This window comes from Myotis davidii, unplaced genomic scaffold, assembly GCF_000327345.1.
Source record: "Myotis davidii unplaced genomic scaffold, ASM32734v1 scaffold32, whole genome shotgun sequence".
Classification (NCBI taxonomy): domain Eukaryota; kingdom Metazoa; phylum Chordata; class Mammalia; order Chiroptera; family Vespertilionidae; genus Myotis; species Myotis davidii.
Genome location: NW_006286587.1, coordinates 2,473,499 through 2,480,441, shown reverse-complemented (window position 1 = coordinate 2,480,441; position 6,943 = coordinate 2,473,499).

Below are 6,943 nucleotides of genomic sequence, written 5' to 3'. Positions count from 1 at the left end.
TGTTCAATTTGTAACAATGAAAATACATCCTGCATATCAGATATTTACATGACGATTCATAACAGTAGCAAAATTACAGTTATGAAGTAGCACCGAAAATAATTTTATGGTTGGGGGTCACCACAACATGAGGAACTGTAGTAAAGGGTCGCAGCATTAGGAAGGTTGAGAACCACTGGCTTAGGAACGGCTGAGAGAGTGGGCTAGAGAGATGCCCAGGAGCACACATCCTGGCATCTCTGTGGGGTGCCAAGGGCTGGACTCTGGACCTTACCAGAAAGGGGTCCTGTCACCAGCGGACCTCGGCCTGATCATTGCTTTTAGTCCTGTCTAAGGTACTTTGGCAGGACGTGTGCTCACTGGGAGGTGGGGTGTAGAATCAGGACCAGATTGCCAGCGAACCCCATGGAGAGAAGGGGATTCGAACTGGGTGTTCTAAGAGCAGCTCCGGGACTTGCCCACGTTCCCTTCTCCTCTCCCTCTGAGTGAAACCCTGGGCAGGTCTCCGCTGTGCAGTTGGAATGGAAGAAGACCCCCAGTCTCCGTGTCCGTAGCTGCTGAGAACTGCTACAGCTGGGTTTGTAAAACCAGGGCAGTGGTCCTCTCCCCCCACCGGTCACAATATGGTGCAGCGATTTACCCAATGACACACTGTCCTATTTAAACACCTCCCTGCCTTTCCAGAAGAATTTAAAACAAATCTTAGGATGGGTTATGCTCCCACAGACCCATGTTTGTGGTTTTATTTATCTGGCCTGCTTGTGGGTTCCCATGAAGGACGTTGAGGGGTGGGGATGGGGCAGGAGGCAGAGGGAAAGCAGGGCACAGAGAACAGGAACAGGCTTCAGCCTCGTCTGGCTGGGGGACAGGGGGTCATGTTGGTCATCCCTCGGATGGCAGACTGAGCCTGTAATCACAGGTTGATGCAGCTGCTGGGATGATGACAGCGTGGGGCTCAGGACTCCCGCCCAAGGCAATTGTGGCTGAACCTCAGAGGGCAGCCTCTCACAGGAGAAGGGGGTGGGGAAGGGCATTTGGCCTGTTCCCGAGGGAAGAGCAAAGGAGCTTAGAAGGGCTTTTCTATTCTACTAATAGGAATTGGTAAAAAGATACCCTGTGCTTTCCTTGGACATGTCCACCCCAAGTGCTTGGACAAAGTAAGTTTACTTCACCAGCAAGTTTACCCATAAGTGGCACTCATTTGAGTGTTTGTTTGATTAATGGCTCATTCCTTCAAGAGTAATGAAAACAGTGTTGAATTTGGAGTTGAATTGTATTTGACCATTTCCTAGCTGCATGGCATTGAGCAATGGCAGCATGTCCCTTCCCATGTTCCTTTGGCCTCGAGCAGTGACTGATGGGAGAAGGTGCATAAACACTCCAGCTCCCTCGCCTCTTGGTTGGGGTAACTTCGGGGCATGTTGTCTGCTGGCTCACAGGTAAATGGCTCCCTCCATTGGCTGCCTTCCCTTCCCTGTGCACTTTCTCACTGCCTCCCACTGGCTCTTGAACCCTTATCTTAGGGTCAACATCTGGGCAATACCACCCTAAGAGAGGCTTTAGTCCGTAATTAAAAAGTCATTGGGAGTCTCTTGAGTTTCAGTTTCCCCAACTGTAGGACAGAACTGACAACTGTCTCACAGGGATATGGTGCTGTGAGCTCAGCCAGGGGCTTGGCAGACAGCAAGCATTCAGGCAAACATTTACTGGCGCATTGATTACTAGCGAAGGGGCTGTGGTGGATTTGGGAGTGAAAACTATAATGGACCGTGGAGAATTATAATGCAGTCCTTCGGTTAGGTGAGGAACCAGGTCAACTGCTCACATCCGGATTGTGACCTGTGATGTGCTGAGGAATGTTTGGCTCTGCAGGGAGGTGAGTAAGCCCCGTTTTGTGGCGTTTGCTGGTTTCTGTAATGTAAATTCACCCACGTGGCAGATTTCAAGCTACTAACATGGCATCGCTCAGCACTGAGTTGGGATGAGATGTGCTCCATCAGCACTGGAGAGCCGGTAGGAGCCAACTTCAGCGCATGTCTGGTCATGTGTGAGCTGGGATGTCACCTCAGATCTTTTTTTAAAAAAATACATATTTTCATTGATTTCAGAGAGGAAGAGAGAGGGAGAGAGAGATAGAAACATCATTGATGAGAGAATCATTGATTGGCTGCCTCCTGCACCCCCCACATGAGCCAGAAACACAGGCATGTGCCCTGACTGGGAATCAAAACGTGACCTTCTGGTTCATAGGTTGATGCTCAACCACTGAGCCACGCTGGCTGGGCTGATCTCAGATCTTGATTTCCAGTTTCGTACTCAGGGTGAGGAGGATAAGAATTGTACTAGGCGTCAAAATTTGAAGTATGTTCAGCCCTGGCCGGGTGGCTCAATTGGCTGGAACACCGTCCCATACACCAAAATGGTTTTGGGATCCATTCCCCGGGCAAGGCACATACCTAGGTTGTGGATTTGATCCCCTGTCAGAGTGTGCGCGGAAGGCAGTCGGATGTTTATCATCCCCCACCCCTTTCCTCTCTCTCTAAAATCAATTTTTAAAACCCAAAACATATCCTCAAGTGAGGATTAAAAAAAATTGGGAGTATGTTCAACGCTGCCCTGCACTGGCTGATTCACTGTGTGTGAAATTTCTGGGTTCATTGAAAGATTACTGGAATGTTTATGCTATGAGTCTTTCAGTTTCCCTATCTCCAGGGCACGGGGTTAGATGATTCCACAAGTCCCTCCTAGCCTTTGGTCTCTTTAGGAAGGGTCCATTGCATTCTTCCTTTGTCCACACAAGAACAAAACCTTTCACAAAAGAATACCTTTCGCGTGTCCACACGTGTGTTGCCCACTGTGGGGCACCCAGCACTGGGCCATCCTAGGTTTTGCTATAGTCTTTTTCTGCTGGCCCAGGGAATTCGGGAGGGATTTAACCCAGTAAAATTCCACCCTCCTTGTGCACCAGTGTCACTTCATCACACAGGCATGGTGTGTCCCCAGAGGAAGCCCAATGGGGACAGAGCGGAGAGGTGATTTCTCATGGAAAAGGCAGTCCCTACTTCCCCGAACCACTATGCAATGTCATAGACGCCCAAGTGGAATCCAAGAAACGCCCACGTGGAGAAATGGACTTTTATATGACAGAATTCAACATCCCTGCTTCAGTTTTTTGTTGATAGTCCTCCCAAGGGAGTCTTGGACTCAACAATTCCACCTGTAGGAATTCTTACCCTAAGGATTCAATTGGACAAGTGCAGAAGAATATGTGCAGATCGATGTCCTTTGTAGCATTCTTTATAATAATAACCACCAGAATAAAAATGGAGACTAGATGTCCAATCATAGTAAACTTGTTAATTACGGTATATCTATGTACTTTGGAATACCACGTGGCTACAAAACGTATAGGACAAAAGAAGTATATATACTTCTAAAGAGCTGGTTCCTAAACAGTATGCTATTTTTATAAAAGATACCATGTCAGCCATTTATGTTTGCCTCTGTGTGGGGAGCAGCTACAATATTTTGGACAGGTTTAAGCCTTGGACTGATGAGAGGGCACAGTCCTCTCATTGCCATGTGCAAGTCCCAGCTTGGAGGACAGGGCCCTCCCAGCACAATTATAGTCAACAGCTATGGTTGGTTGTAAGCTTGAACCTATGGTCCGAACACGTGGCCCCACGTGCCTGAGTGATGGAGGCTTGATAGAGTTCAGGTGCACGTAGTTGAGTAGGATTGAAATCCAGGATAACGTTGTAAACATCTTGGTCACACCCTTACTTTGCCTCGTGGAATCGGGCTATAAAATAAAGACACGGCTTGTGGGCGTCGGCGCTGTCACTCAGAGAAGCAGCGTCCCACCGAGACCCGGCTTTCATTCTCTTGTCTGTCTTTTCTAAACCTTTCAGCCGCCCCCACTCAGGTTCACCCTTGGCTGTGCTGGTGCGGCCCACCTCTGAAATGATTTTTGGCAAAATGTTACTGCTGCTGAATGCCTCATCATCCCAGGGTTTTTGTGGGGGTGGGATGGGGGGGGATGGGAGGGGATAGAGAAGTTGTGCTTGGGGTTCACAGCTCTCCTGCAGTGAGTGAGGTCCAAACAAGGTGAAAACCATCTTCCTTAAAGACTGTGAACAAGACGTCAACCTTTCTATTCCTATTTGTGTGTTTCAAACTCTGCTAAATACCCACATGGTGGCTGTGGATATGGCTGCTGGATGTTTGTGCACAGTCAGGGTCCGCTGTCCGCTGCTGGAGTCCGGGAGGCCCCCAGAACTCCGGGGAGATGGGTGGTAGCCTCAGATAATGGGTGCTGTCTTCCTAAAGCTCATACACATCTCACAGCCACTCATATGGACATTTGGGACAAGGATCGCTCTCTTGTGCGTGTGCTGGGTTGTGTGTGTGACGGGGCAGTCGGACACAAGGTGCAGTGGGGTGGGGGAAGCGGGGAGGCAGGGGAGGAGGTGTGTACGCATTAGTCCTGTCTTAGGTGAGAGGAGGTTGGGAAACTTCTGGACCCAGAACCAGGAAACCAGTTCAGGACTCTGTTCAGGGGTCACAGGGGTGGGTCTAATGGCTTTGCTCTGGGACAACTAGTTCTGTGGGGAATGCTCTACCTTCTTCATTGCGGGAGCTCCCGTGAGGGCCTGTGAGGCTTCCACTGAGTTGAGGAGAGATTGTAGGTCTGGAGGGACACGTACCGCTGGGCTCTCCAGGGCTTTCTTTACCTGGTGCCTGGCTCTGCCTGTTTCCTGCCTGCCCAGGAGGAGGCTGCTCTTTCACTCCCAGAATGTTGGGGAAATGCAAAGAGTGTTACAAATGTAAAGAGAGGCTTCTGAAGGCCATTTTGAGGAGAAGTTCTGCTTTTTTGTGGTGCTGGTTTTCTGTCAGGGTTAGTCAGCTGGGGACAAGGCAGCAGGGGAGAGTGTGAATGTGGTTTTGTGAAAAACTTCCCCTCAGTCTCCTGGAAATGTTCTGGAAACCCCAGGACATGCCCTCTGTCCTGGCAATTTGAGGGGCAAGAGATCTGCTGTGTGAGGGATCTGCTGTATGCAGTTGTAGGGAGCGCACAAGGTTAAAGGGGAGCGGATGTAAGATGCCCCCCAGTGGCTGCCCAGGGGAGGGAGCAGAACTGGGGACCCTGCCTCCACTCTCCCCTCGGGACTGCTGCCCAGGTGCAAGGAACCTCCCTTCTAGGCTGGAGGAGGCCAGTGTTCCTGGCTGTTGGGTTCCAATTCTGGCCCCAGGTAGCAGGGAGGGGAAACTCGAAGGTCTCGGCACTCAAGGTCGGTGTCAGCCTGTAGCACCAAAAAAGGAAGCAGTGCTGGGGTTCCCTGAGGAAGGGGATGTGAGGTCAGAGATGAGTCTTAGAGAAAGAGCTCAGTAAACAGGAAGTGTGGCCCGAGAAACCTGTGCTGGTCGGAAATGGGGAACAGGAGGTGCCCCTCCTCACCTGCCCGGATAGGTCGCAGGTCCCTGCAGAGCTGAGAGGCTAACCCACAGCCAGCCAGTTGGGGCTCTGAGCACATGGGGTGATACAGGCCCTGATCACATGGGTCTCCACTTAAATCCTGTAATTACTAGCCTGGAGAAGAGCTTAATGTGCCCTTCCCGAGTGAGGACACGAAACTACCCTGTAAAAGGGCCCTCAGTCTTGCGAGATGCAGGTCAAGGAATGCTTCATCTTATTTGCCTGATTAGGGCCAGTGTCACCTCCACCAACTTCCCATGACTTCCTCTCAGTCACACGGAATTTCACACTCTGTTGGCTTTTAGCCCATGAGGGGTGCGTCCTGGCTGGGCCCCTCTGGTGGAAGGTGATGTAGGTGCTGCTTTAGAGAGGCAGATGTGACCATGCTCTTCCCTGGGCGTCTGTGGATATCGTTAGAGAGTTAGCTATCTATTTCTTTGGTTTCTCTGAGCCAGAATCTAATTCGTGCACGCACGCGCGCGCACACACACACACACACACACACACATGCATATACACTCCATACACACACTCTCACAGACCCATACTTATACATTCACACACATACACACAGCTTTTTCTGTCTGGAGTTTTTACTTCCTTTATGCCTTTTTTGGTCTCACTCCAACACCCCGATTCTCTGATGTGAGGCTATAGGCCTTTGGGCTTCTTTCTAAACGTCTATCCAGATGTTGGGATTTCCGTCTTTCTTCCTGGGGTGGTTGTGGGGATGAAGTGAGCCGGAGCAGGAAAGAGCCCATAGTAGGCTCGCATTTATGGTAGCTACCTATCATTCACATGTGTCGTCTTATTATGAGCACAATAATAACTCTGTGATTGTTCTGCTCCTGGTTTATGGGGAACAGGTGTCCAGGCCTCCTGCAACTAGTCTGCTAGTTCTCTTTTCTACCTGCCTTCAGGTAAGTGCCTCTCTTGTCAGGCAGGGCAAGCCACCTTCTCCCATATGCCTTTCCCTTCCTTCTTGTATGATGCTTGGCATCCTTTGAGGCGGGGAGGGGCCAAGCCTTGTATTCACAGTCACAGTAAGGCTGAGAAAGTGCGGTTCATGCACCAGCACACCTGACCCTAACTTTCCCCCTGGTGGGGTTTGATGCTTAGACCCTTTCCTGAGCAGAGTGCTTGGAGAGCTGTGTGGGTGGATCACAGGGGGCCTGGCCCCCGGGGTGGGAAAAAGGATGGAGGTACATTTCGGGAAGGGAGGCTCAGGCATCAGTGGAGTGGGCAGGTCCCAGAGAGGACACGGGCCTGGCCAATAAGTGGGCCTTTTATTGAATAACTCAGGCAGGCAGGAGGCAAGATTGCATCCTGTTTCTTTCCAAGGCAGCCCGAATTTTGCCCGCGTCCAGGACAGGCTCGGGTTCGGGAATCGGGAGGTGGAATCTCTTGTAATCTCTAGATCTTGGCAGGGCCCCAGGCCACAGCTCAAGTCTCATTCCTCGTGTGGCA